General features: G+C 39.4%; 1 protein-coding gene across 5 annotated transcripts in view; it reads left to right on the top strand.

Annotated features, from left to right (window-relative positions):
• The window catches only part of MBD5 (methyl-CpG binding domain protein 5), a 471,857-nt gene that overhangs the window by 291,052 nt on the left and 158,440 nt on the right, over positions 1-22,365 (top strand). Inside the window, exon 1 of one of the 5 annotated variants that reach the window (XM_045831193.1) lies at positions 5,984-6,048. The exons of the other annotated variants lie outside the window; for them this stretch is intronic. The gene's annotated coding sequence lies outside the window, so the exon portion shown is untranslated. Of the gene's footprint in view, positions 1-5,983; positions 6,049-22,365 lie in introns of those variants that run through there. 5 annotated transcript variants of the gene reach the window in all.

Genomic DNA, 22,365 nt, shown 5'->3' with positions numbered 1-22,365 from the left:
TGTGTGGGGGATAAAGATGGAGAAGGATATCTCAGCTATGGAGGTCTTCCCTGAGAAGAAAGGAGTCCCAGCCCCACACCAGTCCTTCCAGCCCAGGATTCCAGTCCCAGGAATACAAGTCCCTATAATTTATGGCTGTAAAAACCATCAGGGATTGTGGCTGGGTAAGACCAAGTGCTGTTCGAGTCCCAGGGAATTCCTCTAAAATGGCCTGCCCACCTTGGCTTTAGTGAGCCCTAGCAGCAGCCAGATTAGAGTCACAACTTGGCTTTGCTGGAAATCTCCAAGTCCAGAATAAGTTGTAGCCATCTCAGAATGTTTTACAGCTCAGGCAGGGTGCCCCAGGCAAAACACAGGTTGGGGCTGACCTTGGCCTGCACCACCCAGGAAGTCCCAGGGCTGGTGCACCCAGTGGACAGCTACAGACCACTTCAGAGCACCACCACCCTGCCCCTGCACAGCTGATCCTCCACTGAGGGTAGAGGTTGGGCATCACTGGTCACAGACAGTCCTTGCAGCTGACAGGCCTAAATAAATCCCTCCCATTGACCTACCAACAGCAATCAAGGATCAACTACAAGAGGAGGGTATATTCAGCCCACATGGATGTCATACCTTGAGTACCCAGCTTGGGTGATTGGGGAGGCTGTGCCACTGGACCCTACTGCATTAGGCCTCACCACCAAGATACAGAGTCAGAACAGCTCTACTTAGTACTTAGAAACAAACACAGGGAGGCTGCCAAAAGGAGGAGACAAAGAAACATGGCCCAATGAAAGAAAGATCAAAACTCCAAAAAAAAGAGCTAAAGGAAATTGAGATAAGCAATCTATCAGATGCAGAGTTCAAAACACTTGTTATAAGGATGCTCAAGGAACTTAGTGAAGAACTCAGCAGCATGAAAAAGATCCATTCAGAAATGAAGGATATACTAATTGAAATAAAGAACAATCTACAGGAAAGCAACAGTAGAAGTGGAGAATCAAATCAATGATTTGGAACTTAAGGAAACAAAAAAAAATCAGAACAAGAAGAATAAAAAAGAATGCAAAAAAATGAGCATAGTATAAACAGCCTTTGGGATAACTTTAATAGGTCCAACATTCGCCTCATAGCGGGGCCAGAAGGAGAAAAGAAAAAGCAAGGAATTGGAAATCAATCTGAAAAAAATAGTGAAAAAAAATACTTCCCTGATTTGGTGAAGGAAAGTCCATGCAAGTCCAGGAAGCACAGAGGGACCCAATTGTGATTAATGCAAAGAGACCCACTCAAAAAAAAAAAAAAAAAACATTATTATTAAATGTCAAGGGTTAAAGATACAGAGAGATTCTTAAAAGAAGGAAAAAAGAAGTTACCTCAAGGTTGACAGATGGGAGTGGGGAGGGGGAGAATAAGTGAAGAGGTAAGGGGATTAAGAAGTACAAACAGGTAGTTAGAGAATAGCCATGGGGATGTAAAATACAGTAAAGGAAATAGAGTAGCCAAAGACCTTATACGTATGTCTCCTGCACACAAACAATGGTGGGGGAATTGCCTGAGGGACTGGGGGGTGCTGGGTGGAGGAGGGCAAAGAGGGAAGATCAACACAACTGTAATAACATAATAAAGTATAATTTAAAAAAACAAAATACCCTGCCTACAGACTTACTCGGACTCATTCACTCTGAGTTCTAATACTAGGGCAGCAGCTCAAAAGCCATTGGGGACATACTAGATGGAACTGAATTGTCTGGCATTAGGATGAGAGCTGGAGATGCAGCTTTTTCCCAGACAGAAGTGCCAGTAGAAGCCATTCTTTTTTTTCCTGAGCCCTCCCCCAACACACAGATTAGTCAGGCAGGTGCCATATAAGTCTCCATCGACCTGGCTCACTCTGTTCCCTGTCAATCCCTGTGCCCCAGTGATTCCCTGAGATTCCACCCCACTCAACCTGTGGGCCCTCCCAAACTGTTTCCAGTGGTTTTTCCATATGCATGGCCTGTCTTGACTCATGCTTCAGACTTTCCTAAAATCTCAAAAAAAGCATCACCTGGCCTATGAGTGCCTCATACTCTTCACTAAGTGTCTTCAGGCCTGGCATTAGTAGCAACCCACCTTGGTTCACATCTTGGCCTCTCCTAGGCACCTCCAAGCCCAGCACAAATAGCAGCCATCCACAGATCACTATAGCTCATGCCTTGTGTCTTCAGGCAGAATACAGGCAGTGGCTCAACTTGCCTAGCACCTCCCAGAAGACCTGAGTCATTAAAACCAGTGGACAGATTCAGACCATGTTAAAGCACCAACCAGCCACATTTATAAGTAACACACTCAAGGGGTAGACTCAGTGGGTACTAGAACCCCACTGAAGTAAGTCCTCTGTGCAGTGGGCCTCTGCACAGCTGATCCTCCATGGTGGTTGCAGTCAACCCTTGCACCTGATCAGACTGGAACACACATGTGAATAGCAATCATGGCTCAAATACAACAGGATGGTGTACCCAGTTCACAGGGTGGGTGGAAGAGGGAGTTGTACCCGGAGTGCCCAGCTCAGGTGAACAGGGAGGCTGTGCCACTGAACCCTACAGGATACCTACTACATTAGGCTACTCTGTCAAGCCCAGGTGATGTAGCAGCTCTACATAATATATAGAAACAAATACAAAGAGGCTGCCAAAATGTGCCAAATAGAAGAATAGAACAAAACTCCAGGAAAAGAACTGAACAAAATGGAGATAAGAAATCTACTAGATGCAGAGTTAAAAACATTGGTTATAAGGATGCTCAGGGAACTTAGGGGAAGAGTAGATGAATTTAGTGAGAACTTCAGCAGCATAAAAAAGGACATGGAAACCATAAAAAAGAACTAGTCAGAAACGAAGGGTACACGGACTGAAATGAATAATTTACAGGGAATCAACAGTAGAGTGGATGAAGCTGAGAATCAAACCAGCAATTTGGAATATAAGGAAGCAAAAAATACCCAATTAGAAGCCAAAAAGAAAACAAGGAATCCAGAAAAAATGAGGCTACTGGGACACCTTCACGCATACCAATATTCTTACCATAGGGGTGTCAGAAAGAGAGAGAGCTAGAAATTGAAACCTATTTGAAAAAAATAATTACTGAAAACTTCCTAACCCTGGTGAAGGAAATAGACATAAAAGTCCAGGAAGTGCAGAGAGTCCCAAATAAGATGAACCCAAAGAGGCCCACACCAAGACACAATTAAAATGTAAAAGGTTTAAGACAGAGAGAATCTTAAGCAGCAAGAGAAAAGTGCTTAGTTATCTGTAAGAGAGCTCCTATATGACTACTGGCTGATTTCTCAAAAGAAACTTTGCAGGTTGCAGACCAGAGGAGATTGGCAAGAAATATCAAAGTGATGAAAAACAAGTACCTACAACCACCCCTGTACATACAAGGTCTGTCCAGAAAAAGTCTAGCCATTGTTAATATAATGAGAACAGTTTGCATGACATCAACATAAACTGGCAGCCAAGGAGAGTGGACTGGATTGCACATGCATGAACAATGATGACTTCACTGTAGTACTCAGTGGGGGTGGTAAATGTCGTTGAGTGAGCATGTGTGCTGTGTGGTCATTACATTCAAAATGATTGAGCAAGTAGAGTAATGAATCTGCATCAGATTTTGCGTTAAGCTTGAACATTCCTCTGTGGAAGACAGATGATTCAAAAGGCCACAACTATAGGCAGCTGGTGACTGGCAGCTTCAGCAAGACCTGCTCATGCATCACGTTTTATGCAGACATTTTTGGCGAAGCAGCAAATCACCCAGGTGACACAGCCCCCCTATGGCCCAGGTTTGGTGTCCCGCAACTTCTGGCTTTTCCCAAAAATAAAATCACCTTTGAAAGGTAAAAGATTTCAGACCATTGATGAGATTCAGGAAAATACAATGGGGCAGTTGATGGCTATTGGGAGAACTATGTGAGGTCCCCAGGTCCTACTTTGAAGGGTCCTACTTGTCACTGTCCTATGTACAATGTTTCTTGTCCCTTCTATCTTCTTCAGTAAATGTCTCTCCTTTTCATATTACATGGCTGGATACCTCCTGGACAGACCATATGAGTGTGTGTTTGTGTGTGTGTGCGCGTGCACAAGCGTGCGCACGCTCACACGAGTGTAAAGAGAGAGAGAGAAATTTTGTTAATTGCCCTAAAAAATGTTAGCACAAACACATATATACTTAGAGCTTGCATTTCTCACTCTGGTATACTTTGCAGAGATAGCTCTGATTTATTTTTTTAATAACTGCAATATAGTGTGTGTTATGGACATACCAGAATTTATTTGGCTGTTCCCATATTTATGGACATTCATTTTGTTTCCTGTTTCTTGATGTTTTTAAGGTATTATATCTAAGTCAAACTTTATGTTTATTTCACTAAGTCCCACTGTAGTCTAAATCATTCAACTTAGAACAATAAAATATTTCTTGTAGTTTTGCGTATATAAAATAAAAGTCACCCAAGGACACATCAGTGGATAAAAAGACTGTGATAGATTGACACAATGGCATACTAGGCAGGCATAAAGAAGAAGGAAATCTTGCCCTGATCAGGTGGCTCAGTTGGTTGGAACATCATCCTGTACTCCTAAAGGTTGCAAGTTCAATTCCTGGTTGGGGTACATGCCTAGGTTGCAGGTATGAGCCCCAGTAAGGGCACATATGGGAGGCAACTGATCCATGTTTATTTCTCACATCGATGTTTTTCTTTCCCTGTCATCCTGTCTCTCTCAAAAATCAATAAAGACATCCTCAGATGAGGATTAAAAAAAAGAAAGAAATCTTATTCTTTGCAACAGCAGAGATAGACCTAGAGAGCATTGTATTAAGTGAAACAAGCCAGTCGGAGAAAGACAAATACCATATGGTTTCACTCATATGTGGAATCTAATAAACACATTAAACTAACAAAATAGAAACAGACTCATTGACAGAGAACACAGTGACATCTCTCCAAGGGGAGGGGGTTGCAGGCCTGGGTAAAAAGGTGAAGGGATTAAGCCTAAACAAAAAAACCCAACTCAAAAACACAGATGACAATATGGTGATTATTAGAGGGAAAGGAGGTGGAGGGAGATATAAGAAGGTATAAGGGGGATAAATGGTGAAGGAAGGAGTTTTGGTAGTGGACACACAATACAATGTATAGATGATGTATTATAGAATAGTATACCTGAAACCTATATAATTTTATGAGCTAATGTCACTTCAATAAATTCAAAACAAAAGAAAAAAGTAAACTTATATTGGTAATTTCTTATTTATTATGATTTTATTTCATATCCTCTGTTTACTACCAAATAATGGGCATTTAGTTGTTCCCAATAATAATATATTTTAATACTTGAAATAGAACCATTTGGTGACTCAGATTTTAAGTTAAAATATAGTGTTACCTTACATATTAAACATAGGAAAATTATATTATCTTCCAAACTGACATGTGAATAGGAATTTCATCAATAAAGGGTTTCATGGTCAGATTACATGTGAATAGGAATTTCATCAATAAAGGGTTTCATGGTCAGATTATTTGGGATTTGACAGCATGTATTACATTTCTCTAAGAGTATATTATTCCATGAAACACCATTCAGTAAACAGTGTTTTACATTTTTCTAAAATGGTATAGAGATTTGAAATTTGTTCAGTCATGCAGACAGATTCCCAAGGGCAATCTCTCATAGCACCTGTATTGGTCCCCCAGTTATACAGGTCTGGAAAAGCAGACCCACTCAGATCGCTACTAACTTGTCTAGGTATTTTTCTCCCTAGTCTTCCCCACACTGCTCGTACATCTAGCAGTCGGTCAGAACATTTGGAAATGTAATGATACTGGCTTGTTCCATCTATCTATAATCCTCTGTTTTCTCATACCTCTTTGCATTTCTTTCAACAATATTACATTTAACTTCCTGCTTTATGCTTCAATCCTTATGATTCACAGAGTTGTTGTGCATGTACGCTACCCTACACATTGTGCTGATGACCTGCACTTCTTGCTGCAGTGGAGTTCATAGCCTGGCTAGGATGCAGGTATATAAACAAATTTGTACAGTTTAATGTGATGTGTGTTTCTAAAGGTACAAAATGCTAGTGGTAATAGGATAGGCATGAGGAAATATAAACTAAAGTGTTTGGATGTAAATTAACTTATACAACTAAGATTTCATTTAGCTATTCAAGTCTAGAATTGAAGTAGAATGCTGTAGTGGTTATTGTATATAACTTCCTTGTCTACTAGCTTATAAATGCCTTGAGGGCCTGGACTGTGTATTGTTTTTTCTCTTTCCTAGTACTACTTTGGATACATAGAATACACTCAATAAATGTTTGTTAAATTGAATTAATTTCTAGGAGCTGCTCTTTTTAAAAAATTTAACCTCACAGTCTGCAATTTAATATATTAAATCTGCATATTCAGACTATTTTATTCCTAATTTGAAATGTTATTGTAGGGAAAGTGGCAAGCAGAAAATTTAAAATTTATTTTATTTGACTTTTTCTTAGTATCACTTTGAAAACTGTAGACTTATTCTATGTATACTGCCTTTGCACAAAATATTTATAGAATTGTGTTTGTTCCTTGATACACTATTTTGCATATACACAAACTAGTTTTATCTGAATGAAAAAACCTACTAAGTGGCATATCAGACTAAGATTAGTGGGTCGAAAGTTATGTAGGCCTTTTAGGGTCAAAAATAACAGGGGGTATTGTGAGGTGCAAAGGCTCATTGTAAAGCCAGTACAAAAGAGAAATTCCCAAATATATTGAATAATTTTAGCATTTTTAGGCTTGTGTGATGGCCTCCCGCGGCAACCATTTTGAAGGACAAAACTCATCCAACGCCAGACTCTTCATAGTCGCAGTTTGTAACTGTGGTTTATTAGAGAGTATGTTTTATTGGGCTGGAATTTAAGCATTTTATGATGTTTCCTGACAAATAATTAGTCTAATAATTGTTGAATTAGTATTAAATTTTTACTAATGACCCCTATGTGGTAACTTGTTTTTTATTAGAGAATATCATTCTTATTTCATCATTTTATTTCTTTAAAAAAATGTAACTAAAGCTTAGCTTTTTCATTTTTATTGGTTATTTTTCATAATGAGAAATGGTAGGCAATGATGTTCGTGATTTTTTCATTATTATATTCATTGCTGCTGTCCGGTAATGATAATGAAGGGTGAGACCAAAAATCATCCTCATTGCCTGATTATCTGATCTTTTACCTAAAGGAGCCTTATCTAGAGATATGAGCATGGACATGTCAGATGGAGCAAATACTGTAAGCAGCATTTATTTCACCTGCACTTATTCAGTTTCTGAGAAATGAAACAGTAGTGGAGCTAAAGTTTACTTCTCGTTTAGCTAGAAAAAAAAAATGAATTTCTAGTCAAATTAATCCTATAGACAGGAAGAGATAGATCCATTCAAGAAAACAAATGCCTTTTTAAAGTCTTTGAGCTCATTTGGAATATCCATTTACTTCCAGTTTTTATTCTGACTTCAAAGTATTTTGTTTTACAAGTTTATAAAATCAGCTATTATAGAGACTGGGTACTTTTTCAATTTCCCTTTAATTAGTGTTTTATTTATAAATAATAAAATGAACTACCCCAGATTTTACTAATTAAGTCTGATAAAATTCTCTCATAAGTAATTAGTACAGAATACATATTATAAAAGGATTTAAACAGGTTTATGAAGCATAAATTTCAAAGGGTGAAATAGAGGTGGGGGGGATACTGGCCTAACCTTTTAAGTCTGATGGATGGGGTAAGCCATCTGAGCAGTTGTCACAAGCATGACCTGAAATGAACAACAGTTATACATTTTTACATTTTTATACAAAATAGATGTTCACAAATAATATCTACCATGTCCAAACTCTTAACAGGGTACTTTGATTTTTGCAAAAATAAGTAATTGTTTCAGGGCACAGTTTGCTTTCTGAATAATTATGATTTGTGTTACTAAAAATTGTGACAACAATTAACATTCGCATACTGCTTTATGTTTACCAAATATTTTTATATTATCTCAAAATAGTTGACTGATTCTAGAAACAGTGGACATAATACTTACAAGGTAGATAGGAGTTAAGACTCATTTGAAATTGAGAACAGGCTGACAGTGATCAGAAGGGAGAAGGGAGGGGATAAAGGGGGAAAAGGGTGAAAGGTTTACCGGAACAATTAAAGGACATGTGGACAATAATAACAAGGGGGGGTGAAATAGGGGAGGGAGGTGGAGAGGGCTGCGATGGTGGGGAGGACTGGGGGGAAAGGCAGAAAACTGTACTTGAAAAAAACAATAAAAATAAATAAATCAGGAAAGACTCATTTGATTGCAGTTGAAGAACATTCTTCCACCCTCCTCTTCCTTTTCCTATTCTCATGTGACACAAACACACACACAGAGGCTGGGCTAAAAAGGGATTATTTGGTTCACAGGATGGAGTCATTTTTAAAAGTGCCAATTTTAGGCCTCCAACTCTTTCCCTCTGGATTGGCTCTGAAGTCAGCTTCACACTTTGGTGACCCTGCTATTTCTTAGTATCACTGTTACTTATTTGGTTTAGTGCCCAACCTTGGATACATCACTGTGGACAGTGGAATCACTAGATCCTTCAACTAGCTTTGGCAGTTAGACCCACCTCTAGAGCCAGAAAATAGGTGATTGTCCAAAGGAAGGTCCATATACAACTGTATATTGAGTAGCAGGGAAGTATGGTGTGTGGCCAACTTCAAAGGTCCACTCTAGCAGATGTTATCATCTCCACCTTATAGATGAGAAAATGGGTATTCAGAGAAGCTAAATGACCTACGCAAACATAGGTCTCTGGTTTGAAATCCTGCTCAAGTCTCCTTAAAGGGAAAAGGGAAGTGGCAATGAGTAAGAAAAGAGAGGTGGTTTTAGGTATGATATTTATTTCTAGTGTATGTTTTGAAGTGAACATGCATGATTGATTTTAGGGTGGTAATTACGTTTGATCTCTGTAGAATGGTTGAACAAGAAATTTGAGGGAAATAAAATGTCCCAAGGTCTATGCAAGAAGGTGGGAGGAGGTACAATGGACCATAATCCAGAGTTAGTAATTTGGGACAACAATTAAAATAAGCTAACATTTATTAGCCCTTCATTATGTCAGGCACTGTGCTAAGCATTGTTCCTGTAATGTATCAATTAATACAAATCCTTATGAAATAAAAATTTTTACAGATAAGGAAGCTTAAAAAAAAAGAGGTTTAATATCTTGCCCGAGATTTTGTAACTAGAGTTAAAGATTTAAACCCAGAAAGTCCAGAACCCACTGCAGTGCCTGTTTTATTTATTTTCATTGTTACCAATTAATAGCAACATTTGGACACCTGCCACATTCTGGCTGCCATAGCAGATGTTTGTTTCAACAACTGTTTTCTGGAAACTTCCGTGTAAGTTTATATAATGTAATTCATACAGCCACATTTAAGAACTTATAAACACCTACTAAGTTTCCACAGATAATTAATGATAGATTTTTTGCTTTTTTGTTTTGTTTTATATTTATCAAAGTTACACATGTACATAGTTTTAAAAAGTCAAGCAGTCCTACAAAACTTGTTTTTAAAAAAGAACAGCAGTTTCCTGCTTTGAACTTCCTTTCATCATTTTTCCAATTCCCAGAAACAATCGCTTTATTTTCTTCTTTTTTTCTCTTTGCTCTTTTCTTTGGTGTTTATGAAAAAGAATGTCTGTAAATAACATGGTTGTACTTCTACCTATTGACTGTTTTCAGCTTCACATACACTATGAGCGTGGCACTGTGGGAGACGCAGGCTTAGTCCTCTTTTTAGTCCCCTGCACTGTCACCGCACACACACCATCTTCCCAAGATGGCTCTGTCGTGATTTTGATGTTTAACATTCAGTTACAACATAACTATATAACTCTCTTTTATAACTACATAAATTCATTTTGTGGCTTAAGCTTAACCATATTATGTATCTAATTCTCTGCTTTCCCTAAAAATAATAATTGCCTTATTTTTCATTTGCTTGGTTTCCTATACACTTGTTTCTGATTCAGCTGTAGCCTCTGTCCCAGATGAAACAGATCTCTGTCTACTATCACCTTGCGGTTTCTTTCTGTACCTGTTTTGAACTGGATCTCCTGTTTTTAGTGTCTTTCCTTCTTCCTTTACTCTCTCATTTTGATATAGCGTTCTCAAAATAGCTTTGATCTTGTCTGTCTGAAATGTCTTTATGCTTCACTGACATTTGATTGATATTGTGGCTGAGTACAGACATTCTGGTTTGGAATTTATTACCTCAGTTTTTATGGTCTGTCTCTATTGTCTTTAGCTTCCAGTGTTGAAAAGCTGAAAGACAATCAAATTTCTGTTTTATGTATTTTTTATTTCTGGGAACTTTAACTGTTTTCTATTTGTCCCAAAGTTCTGAAACTTTATTATATTGTGCCTTGTGGGAGTTTGATTTTCATTCATTTGGCCTGACACTCAATGAGCTATTTTAATCTAGAAATTAATATTCTTTTTTAAAGGTTTTATTTATTTATTTTTAGAGAGAGGGTAAGGGAGGAAGAAAGAAAGGGAAAGAAACATCAATGTGTGGTTGCCTCTCACGTGGCTCCCACTGGGGAACTGGCCCGCAACCCAGGCATGTGTCCTTACTGGGAATTGAACCAGTGACCCTTTGTTTCACAGCCCACACTCAATCCACTGAGCTATACCAGCCAGAGCTAATATTCTTTAATTCAAGAAAATTTTCATGAATTACTTCTTTGTTGATTTCTTTCTTTTCATTTTCTCTTTTCTTTCTGTTATCTGCATGTTAAAACTCTAGATTGGTTTTCTAATTTTTTCACCCTTTCTCTCCTACATTCTTTTTCTTAGTTACTTTACTTACTGGGATATAATCTAACCATTTCATTGAGGTTTTCATTTCTAATATAATTTTATTTTTCCATAATACTTTGTTTCTCTTTTTAAAAAATGTTAACTTGTTCTTGTTTCATGGATGCAGTTCTTTTATGTCTTTCAGGGTAAATTTTGGGGAAATTTTATTTCTCTGAATAGTTTTATTTCTTGTTTATTTGTTTTAGGCTTTCTATCTCACATTAGGGGCTGTCCTGAAATATCTAGTGGTTGTTGTCTGTGGTCAGCTCACATTTATGGTAGTAAGAAAAGGGAATGCCTAGATAACACATAATCGGGGCTTAATAACTGTGTATTCCCTAAATCTGACTATGCTGTTTGTTCAGGAACCCCCAATATCACTTTAGTTAATACCTTCCATTCCAGTCCAGTTAGCTTCACCAAAGAAGAATTTTTTACCCTCCTACCCAGAGGTTAGATAATGGGTTACTGGCATTCTACAAACTAAGTAGAAGAGGTGTTCGGAGTCTCCGTATTCAGCATGTAAAATGTCATTCAGTCTGTTTTCAGTACAGCAGCAATCCCCAACCTTTTTGGCACCAGCAACCACTTTTATAGAAGACGGGTTTTCCATGGACCATGTTGGGGGCGGGGGGATAGTTTCTCTATGATTCAAGCGCATTACATTCAACTCACCTCCTGCTGTGTGACCCAGTTCCTGACAGGCCCAGACGGTACCGGTTAGAGGCCCGGAGTTTGGGGACCCCTGCAACAGAGTATTCTGCCCTCCAGAATTCTGAAAAATTTCCCAGTTAAGAAACCTTTTGTTTTACCCACTTCAAAGAATAAACATTTACTCTTCTGCTGGATGAGAGAGGAGGAGGTTCTTGTCTACTTGTGAAGGTTTAGAAAGGGAATGTAAAAGACTATTTTCAGGTTGAATTCCAAACAGCCTTCCTCTTACTTCCACCTTTAACCAACTTTCTTAAGTCTGAGTACCACCAATTCCTACATTTTTTTGAAACTGTAGTACAAATAAAATTGTTTCCGGGCTTTACCTAATGCTGCTTTAGGATTTGACTGGCTTGGGTATGCTAGGTCAGTTAGCTGTAGTTTTTATGCCTTCTAGCTTCCAAATTTTGGTTATTATCATTAATCTCTATTCTACTTTTCTTTCTTAATTTATTATTTTTAATAAAATATTTAATATTATATTGTATTTTAGTGTGGTTTTGAAGGGGATGAAGTTATATGTGTATGTTCAATCTGCCATTTTTAACCATCAAACAATATTGTTGATTTTATTACCTACTTTATAGTTTCTTCTTTTTTATTTTATTTTTTATTTTATTTTATTGAATTTATAGTTTCTTCTTTTTTTAATATATTTTATTGATTATGCTATTACAGTTGTCCCATTTCCCCCCTTCACTACCCTCCACCCTGTACACCCCCTCCCACCCACTTCCCCCTGCTTTAGTTCATGTCCACGTGTCATACTTATAAGTTCTTCAGCTTCTACATTTCTCATACTATTCTTATCCTCCCCCTATCTATTTCCTACCTACAATCTATGCGACTTATTCTCTGTCCCTTTTCCCCCTCTCTCCTCCTCCCACTCCCCTGTTGCTAACCCTCCATGTGATCTCCATTTCTGTGGTTCTGTTCCTGTTCTAGTTGTTTGCTTAGTTTCTTTAGGTTTTGCTTTAGGTGTGGTTGTTAATAATTGTGAGTTTGCTGTTCTTTTACTATACATCTTTTTTTTATCTTCTTTTCTCAGATAAGTCCCTTTAACATTTCATAAAATAAGGGCTTGGTGATGATGAACTCCTTTAACTTGACCTTATCTGAGAAGCACTTTATCTGCCCTTCCATTCTAAATGAAAGCTTTGCTGGATAGAGTAATCTGGGATATAGGTCCTTGCCTTTCATGACTTGGAATACTTCTTTCCAGCCCCTTCTTTCCTGTAAGATCTCTTTTGAGAAAAGGTCTCCTTTTCTCTTTCTGCTTCTAGGATTCTCACCTTCACTTTAATGGGTAATGTAATTATGATGTGCCTTGGTGTGTTTCTTCTTGGGTCTAACTTCTTTGGGGCTCTCTGAGCTTCCTGGACTTTCTGGAAGTCTATTTCCTTTGCCAGAATGGGGAAGTTCTCCTTTATTCTTTGTTCAAATACGTTTTCAATCTGTTGCTCTACCTCTTCCCCTTCTGGTACTCCTATAATTTGGATGTTCGAATGTTTAAAGATGTCCTGGAGGTTCCTAAGCTTCTCCTCATTTTTTTGAATTCTTATTTCTCCATTCTTTCCTGTTTGGTTGTTTCTTTCTTCCTTCTGGTCCACTCTATTGTTTTGAGTCCCAGTTTCCTTCCCATCACTGTCGGTTCCCTGTGCATTTTCCTTCATTTCTTTTATGGTAACCTGCATTTTTTTCATCTAATTTGCAACCAGAATCAACCAATTCTGTGAGCTTCCTGTTCACCAGTGTTTTGAACTGTGCATCTGATAGGTTAGCTATCTCTTGGTTGCTCAAAAAGATGAGTTCTGGGGCACTGATTTGTGCTTCTGTTTGAGCCATCTCTCTCTCTCTCTCTCTTTTTTTTTTGCGGGGGGGTCTGGTCACTCCTGTTACAGTGAGGGGCAGAGCCTTAGGTGTTCACCAGGGCTGGGCACCCCAGTCGCTAGATTGTGACATTGTATGTGGGGGCAGGGTTGAGGGGGAACAATGGCGGTAGCTCCGTTCTCTGTGCGACCTCAGTCCCTTCCCTGGGATCCTGGGTTGCAAGCTCTGCCCTGCTCCACAATCGCTGCCTCACTGGGTCTGCCAGCTGCCACTTGCATGCTCGGGGTTCACCCGCTGCGATCTTGCGCGCCCCAGATGCCTTACACACTCCTGGTTGCCTTTTGCACCTAATTCTCCCTATTCTCCACACCATGACCCCGCGCCCAGCTGCTCTTCTCCGCCCCTCCTACTGGTCTGGATAAACGGGTCTATTTCAACTTCTTGGCTGTCCCGACTTCCATTCAGATAAATTTTCTGTCAGTTCTGGGTGTTATTCTGCCTCTAAATGGTTGTTGTTCCAATCTTGGTTGTGCGTGGAGGTACGGTGCATCCACCTATGCCTCCATCTTGCTGGAAGTACCACCAGTTTCTTCTTCTTAACAGTTAATCTAACATTTGTTAGATTTTAGATAAATATGTTTCTTTAAAAACAAAACATTTTCTACCTGGAGATTATGGGAAATTTCCATATTCAGTTCCTATACTGAGTCTTACAATAAGATTTGAGGAGATTGCTGTTTATATATTATATATTTTACATTTAAATGGTTTTATTATTACACAGACCTGCTTCCTTCACAGCATGTGGGATGTATATTACTCCATTGGCCTGAGAACAGTAACTAGGAACCATACATTGTATAGCCCAGTCTCCTATAATCAGGACATAGGACAACATGATTAAATTTTCCAAATCAAAAACTGGACAACATAATTTAAACTTTAAAGAAAGGGACTTCTGGCCAAGATGGATGCCTGGGTAGACACACTGTGCCTCCTTGAATAACCAAAAGAAGGACACAACAATTTAAAAACAAAAAACAACCAGAACTGACAGAAAATCAAACTGTATGGAAGTCCAACAACCAAAGAGTTAAAGAAGAAACATCCAGACTAGTAGGAGGAGCGGAGACGGGCAATTGGGCAGAGAGGACTCGAGGCAAGGTGGCAGCTGGCAGACCCAGTGAGGTAGCAGCTGGTGGAGCAGGCAGTCCCACATTTGCATGCAGATAAACCAGGAGGAAACACTGGGGAACGGGACAGACTGTGCAACCCTGGGCCTCAGCACAGGGAAACAAAGTCTCAAAACCACTGATTAAAAACACCTGTGGGGGCTCAGGCACAGGGAGAGACTCCCAGCCAAACAGCAGAATTTGTTGGAGAGACCCACAGGGTGTTAGAACATACACAAACCCACCCCGGGAATCAGCACCAGAAGGGCCCATTTTGCTTGTGGGTAGCAGGGGAAGTGACTGAAATCTGACAGAGTGGAGCAAGTGCCATTTTTCCCTCCTGGACCCATGTCTCACATACAGTGTCACAACCCAGAGACTGGATTGCCCCACTTAGGAGAACACCTAAGGCTCTGGCCCTCAATATGTAACAGGCACACCGAGACAAAAAAAAAAAACAAAAATGGACCAGACAAAAGAACAGATCAAAGCTCCAGAAAAAATACAACTAAGTGGCAAAGAGATAGCCAGCCTATCAGATGCACAGTTCAAAACACATATAATCAAGATGGTCACAGAATTGGTTGAATTTGGTTGCAAATTAGATGGAAAAATGAAGGCTATGCTAAGTGAAATAAAGGAAAATGTACAGGGAACCTGTAGTGATGGGAAGGAAAGTGGGACTCAAATCAACAATGTGGACCAGAAGGAAGAAAGAAACATCCAACCAGAAAAGAATGAAGAAACAAGAATTCAAAAAATGAGGAGAGGCTTGGGAACCTCCAGGACATCTTTAAACATTCCAACATCCAAATTACAGGAGTACCAGAAGGAGAAGAGGAAGAGCAAAAGGGCATAACAGGTGGAAAAGTTATTTGAACAAATAATGAGGGAGAACTTCCCCAATCTGGCAAAGGAAGTAGACTTCCAGGAAGTCCAGGAAGCTCAGAGAGCCCCAAAGAAGTTAGACCCAAGAAGAAACACACCAAGGCACATCATAATTACATTACCCATTAAAATGAAGGCAAGAATCCTAGAAGCAGAAAGAGAAAAGGAGAGTTACCTACAAAGGAGTTCCCATCAGACTGTCAGCTGATTTCTCAAAAGAGATCTTACAGGCAAGAAGGGGCTGGAAAGAAGTATTCCAAGTCATGAAAGGCAAGGACCTATATCCCAGATTACTCTATCCAGCAAAACTTCCATTTAGAATGGAAAGGCAGATAAAGTGCTTCTCAGATAATGTCAAGTTAAAGGAGTTCATCATCACCAAGCCCTTATTCTATGAAATGTTAAAGGGACTTATCTAAGAAAAAGAAGATAAAAAATATGAACAGTAAAATGACAGCAAATTGACAGTTATTAACAACCACACCTAAAACAAGAACAAAAGCAAACTAAGCAAACAACTAGAACTGGAACAGAACCACAGAAATGGAGATAACATGAAGGGTTATCAACAAGGAAGTGGGAGGAGAGAGGGGGAAAAGGTACAGAGAATAAGTAGCATAGATGGTAGGTAGAAAATAGACAGGGGGAGGGTAAGAATAGTATAGGAAATGTGGAAGCCAAAGAACTTATATGTATGACCCATGGACATGAACTAAAGGTGGGAAGTGTGGGTGGGAGGGGGTGTACAGGGTGGAGGGGAATGAAGGGGGAAAATGGGACAACTGTAATAGCATAATCAATAAAATATATTAAAAAGAACTTTAAAGAAAGTAAGGAGATCCATCAACCTTGGACCAGTATGCTATATATATTTCATTATCTTATCTAATAAATGTTGGAAATATAGTTTTTAGGTTTTTTGATTGATTTTATTTTTAAGTATATTTTATTGATTATGCTGTTACAATATTTTATTGATTATGCTGATTATTGAGACAAAAATATGTCCCAATTTTTCCCTTTGCCCCCCTCCACCCAGTACTCCCCACTCCCTCTAGAAGTCTCCCCCTTAGTTCATGTCCACAGGTTGTACATGTAAGTTCTTTGGCTTCTCCCTTTCCTGTACTATCTTAATCCACCCTTGTCTATTTTGTTCCTACCAATTATGCTTCTTCATCCCTGCACCATTTCCCTCTTCCTCTCCCACCCTCGCACAGCTGATTACCCTCCAGATGATTCACATACCTATGATTCTGTTCCTGTTCTGGTTGTTTGCTTAGTTTATTTTTGTTTCTGTTTTTATTTTTTAGATTTAGTTATTTGTAGTTATGAGTTTGTTTTCATTTTAATGTTCATGGTTTTGATCTTCATTTTCTTAAGTAAGTCCTTTTAATATTTCATATGATAATGGCTTGTTGATGATGAACTCTTTTAGCTTTACCTTGTCTGGGAAGCACTTTATCTGCCCTTCAATTCTAAATGATAGCTTTGCTGGATAGAGTCATCTTCAGTGCAGGTCCTTCTTTTCATCACTTTGAATATTTCTTGACTGCAAAGTTTCTTTTGAGAAATCAACTGACAGTCTTATGGGAGCTCCTTTGTAGGTAACTCTCTGCTTTTCTCTTGCTGCTTATAAGATTCCCTCTTTATCTTTAACCCTTGGCATTTAAATTATGTGTCTTGGTTTGGTCTTCTTTAGAGCCAACTTGATTGGCACTCTCTGTGCTTTCTGGACTTGCATGTCTATTTCCTTTGCCAAAATGAGGAAGTTTTCTTTGATTATTTTTTGAAATGCATTCCAATGCCTTGCTCTTTCTCTTCTCCTTCTGGCACCCCTATGATGTGAATGTTGGACCTCTCAAAGTTGTCCCAGAGACTGCTTGTACTACACTCATTTTTGTGGATTCTTTTTTCCTCTTGTTTTTCTGATTAGTTGTTTTTGCTCCCTTATGTTCCAAATCATTGATTTCATTCTTGACTTCATTCACTCTACTTTTATTTCTTTGTAAATTGTTCTTTATTTTAATTAGTGTATCCTTTGTTTCTGACTAGATCTTTTCTATGCTGCTGAGATCCTCACTGAGTTCCTTGAGCATCCTTATAACCATTGTTTTGAACTCTGTATCTGATAGATTGCTTATCTCCATTTCATTTAGCACTTTTCTGGAGTTCTGATCTGTTCTTTCATTTGCGCCATGCTTCTTTGTCTCCTTGTTTTGGCAGCCTGTGTTTGTTTCTATGTATTAGGTAGAGCTGCTTTGACTCCATGGCTTGGTAGAGTGGCCTGATATGGTAGGTGGCCTATAGGGTCCAGTGGCACAGCCTCCCCTATCACCCAAGCTGGGTACTCAGAGTGTGCCCTTTGTGTGGGCTGAGTAGGTTTTCCTCTTGTACTTGATCCTTGATTACTGTTGGCAGGTCAATGAGAGGGATTTACCCAGGCCAGTCAGCTACAAGAATTGTCTGTGACCACTGACCCCCAACCTCCACCCTCTATGGATGATCAGCTGTGCAGAGGCAGGGTGGTGGTGCTCCAAAGTGGCCTGTGGCTGTCCACTGGGTGCACTGGCCCTGGTTCCTGGGTGGTGCAGGCCAAGGTCAGCCCCCACCTGGTTTTGTCCAGGGCTGTTCTGCCTGAGATATAAAGCAACCTAAAAGGCTCCGACTTGTTCAGGGTTTGGAGATTCCCAGGCAAAGGCAAGTTATGAAACTAATCTAGCTGCTGCTGGTGCAGGGGGCCTATAGCTCACTGAGAACAGCTGTTGCTTGTTTGATAGGATTTAGGAAGTTCTGAAGCAGGAGCCAAGACCAGCCATTCATATGGAAAAACAGCTTGGGTGGGCCTGTATGTTGGGTGGGGCAGAGTCTCTAGGGATCTCCTAAGTGAGGCAAACAGTTTCAGCCAGGTTGATGGAATCTCAGATATGGCACTGTGCCAGCTCCATGGCGCTTGGGGGGAAGGCTCAAAAAAGGGACAGTGGCCTCTGCTCACCCCAATGCCAGACACTTCAGCCTCTCCCAGTATGCCACTGGTTCCCTTCAAGCTGCCACCCCAGCACTGGAGCTCAGAGGGAGTGAGTCTGAGTAGGTGAGTCCATGTGTGTGTTCTTTAAAAGGAACTGCTTGGGGCTCCAGAATTTTCTTCCACTGACTCAATCCCCACTGGTTTTTGCAGCCAGAAGTTGTGGGGACTTATCTTCCTGGCACTGGAATCCTAGGCTGAAGGGCCTGGTGTGGGGCTTAGTCTGCTCACTCCTAAGGTATCCCGAATTTTTATCCCCCACATGTGTTTGAGAGACCAGCCTGTTTTCACATCTGCGCCCCTCCTACCAGTCTAGATGGATGTGGTTTCTTTAATTCTGTAGTTGTCAGACTTCCATTCAACTCAGTTTCTTACAGTTCTGAGTGTTCTATATTTCAGATGTAATTTTGATGTGGTTGTGCGAAGAGGTGAGTCATGTCTGCCTACACTGCCATCTTGACCAGAAGCCCACAATTTATTGATTTAGAGCAGGGGTGTCAAACTCATTTTCACCAGGGGCCACATCAGCCTCGTGGTTGCCTTCAAAGGGCCAAAATAATTTTAGGACTGTATAAATGTAGCTACTCCTTAACTGTTAAGGAGTTGAAATTACACTCGGCCCTTTGAAGGCAACCTCGAGGCTAATGTGGTCCCCAGTGAAAATGAGTCTGATACCCCTGATTTAGAGAGACAGAGAAGAATGGGCGGGGGGGGGACATCAATTTGTTGTTCCCTTATTTCACTTATTTATGCATTCATTGGTTAATTCTTGTATGTGCAGGTTCGATTCTGACTGAGAATCGAACCTGCAACCTTGGTATATTGGGATGACACTCTAGCCAACTGAGCTACCCAGTCATGGCCTGAAATAATTTTTTATTATCATATCATGCTTTATAAATAAAGACCATAAAGAAACTCAGAGACGTTACTTCCCCAAACTCATACACCTAGTGGGTGACAGAGGTAGAATATGGATTGAGGTTTCACTTACTTCAAAGCTAATACTCTTTGGAAGTGAGTGCACATAATAAAATCTGTAATTATGAGACTGTTATATCCCAAGAACTTGGTGAAAAGTCAAAGAAAGGTTAATGTCAGAAATAGAAATCAGAACCATTTATTGTTGTACATTTTCACACAAAATTTCATTGTATCCTTCTAACAGCCCTATGAGCTGACAGTGTAAATTTAAATTTTATAGTTGTTTATCTCAGGTATGGAAAATTGTTTGCCTATATCTAAAATTGACTTATCTCACAAACCCTTTTTCCAGTCACCCCTCCCACCCTCAGCTCCCTGTCACCACCACCACCATTTCCACAGAAAAAGGAAAACTCCATCTTACCAATTGGTAGTTGCTTGGTCATTTCTGAAATAAAATTGAGTCACTTTAGGCTTTCAACTAAGACTCTTCCCTACCCCTTATTTTCTCCTTCCCTTCTACTCTTCTTCAAGTTCCTAGGGAGACCCATATCATTCTGGCATCAGTGGGTAAGTATGAAATTCCATACTCTTCTGTCTGCTTGCTGGTCTCTGCTGAGTTGCTGCTTGGCCCTTGGCATATTGGCACCACGTGCCAGCATCTACTGCGACGTAGTTCCCCTGGCTGTGCCCCTGGACTTCATGCACTGGACATACTACCACAGTTTTTGCCATGGTCCCCAGCTGGGGAGACCATGCTCCCTTTGCTGCATTTCTTTAAACCTCAGTCTCCTCTATGTCTGCCAGATCAGTCTTGGCCATTTTTGCAACTCTCTCATAGGAGAGGCTTCAGTAACTTTTCAGGTACTCTGCCACAATACACACAACACTTTGGCATCTTAAAATCCAAAGATGTCTTCAGACAACCCTCCCTGGTACCTTCCTCAGTCATTGCCTTCCATACTCTGTGCTCAGACACCCTGATGCTCTTCCCCACCTGGTGGCCAGTATCTTATTTCCTCTGCATGGGAAAACATCTATTATATCCTCTTGCTTTCTTGTCTACTCTGTAGTTTTTATGCCATAAGCTTTATAATAAGAATATATAAGGCAGCTCTATATATACTGATATGATCAATTGATAAAACATTATGTGAAGAAAGCAAAGTATAGAACAATGCGTATAACTCACTCCATTTCTGTAAATGCCAGTGCAGATATGGCAAAGCATTAAACGTTTCTGAAAAGATTCAAGAATCTGGTATCAGTGGTTGCCTTTAGGGAGGGAAAACAGGTGCCTGGGGAACAAGACACCTGGAAAAGAAAGTTTTCATTGCCTTTTAATATCTTTCAGTTTTATATTATGGAAATAATTTATTCAAGAAACAAATAAAAGATCATTATAAAACATCTGTAATTTGTCTTCTTCAATCCTACCAGGCTCCAGCTCATCTGATTCTTAGCCACAAAGTAGCCCTTTTGGTGAAGCTGTCTTTTCCTCCTTCTCTGCTTCCTGACGTTCCACTCCTACTTGTAGAACTTTACTGAAGGCCGCCTGAAGTAGCAACCTATTCTCACATTCTGAACTTTTTCCTTCTAGTATAAGGGAAAATACTTTAATAGGAAGATGGTCTGAGTCCCGCATATAACAGACAATAGTTTAGCTGTTTTGCTAACTTGCCAGACTGAGACAGAGGGGTCTTTATTGCCCTTCACTTAACCCCTTTGGGCAAGCCAAGGCTGTATTTTAGAGTCTGTCTTTTGTAAGAGTTTTTGTTATCTACAGGCTTGCTACACTGAATAGGTATTTAATAAATTATGATGAATGTAATACATGAATAATTTCATCTGTAAGAATAAACCACCTAAGTTAATTTTAAATGTATTAATAGCGATTTTAAAAGTCTCTATTTTAAATTTTCTAGCTGTTGATTAAATATAGCTATCTTTTCTCCCCTGATCCAAAAGCCAATTAAGGATCATATATTGTATTCAGTAGTCCTATCCATTTAATTTCCTTTAATCTAAAAAAAAATATTTCCCAGCCTTTTCAGGTCATGACATTGACATTTTTTTCGAAAGTCTGGGCCAGCCCTGACCAGAATGGCTCAATTGGTTGGGCACCATCCCACAAAGCGGAAGGTCACCGTTGGTCTCCCGATCAGGGCACATGCCTGAGTTTCAGGTTCAAACTGCTTGCAAGAGGCAACCAATTGATGTTTCTCTCTCACACTGATGTTTCCCCCTCTTCCCCTCTTTAAAAAAAAATCTGGGCCAATTGTTTTTAAGATATCCCTTTAGATTTTTCTGAAGAAAGTTTATTATTAGATTTAGATTAATAATCCTGGCAAATATTTGCCATTGGAGATGCTATGCCATATAAGCATTAAGAAAAAAATAGTAAAACAATAGACACACATACTATTCTGACTTGATAGAAGGTCCAGTTTGAGTTTTTGGTACTCATTGCTTTAATTTTATACTGATGGGTCATTTGTAAGTGGTTTGGTACTCAAATAGATCAGTAAATAGTATTTTATTCAAACTATTGAACATCATTTAGAACAACAAAAATAATCTCCTTTTAAATTGATCAGTTTCTTGTGAGTTCATAACAGTTTTGGGAGCTGATAAAATCAAGTTTCTAATTACAAAGCCAAGGGCCAGGTGGTAATAATACCTATCTCACAGCATTGAGGTGAGAATTACTTGAGATGCGAATGGACGTAAAATGTCACAGTAATATACTCTTTGAAGGGTCTCTATTAATAACCAACCCTTCCTAGGTATTTATTTCTAAAAACCACATATATAACGTATACTACTGTATCTGGCAATGTTGTGACTATTCTATGAATATCAATCTTTGTAGCAACCCTTCTAGTTGGGTACTATTATTAT

This window comes from Phyllostomus hastatus, unplaced genomic scaffold (genome assembly GCF_019186645.2).
Source record: "Phyllostomus hastatus isolate PE091 unplaced genomic scaffold, TTU_PhHast_1.1 phas_contig_1, whole genome shotgun sequence".
NCBI lineage: Eukaryota > Metazoa > Chordata > Mammalia > Chiroptera > Phyllostomidae > Phyllostomus > Phyllostomus hastatus.
This window is presented reverse-complemented; position numbering and strand designations above follow the sequence as displayed.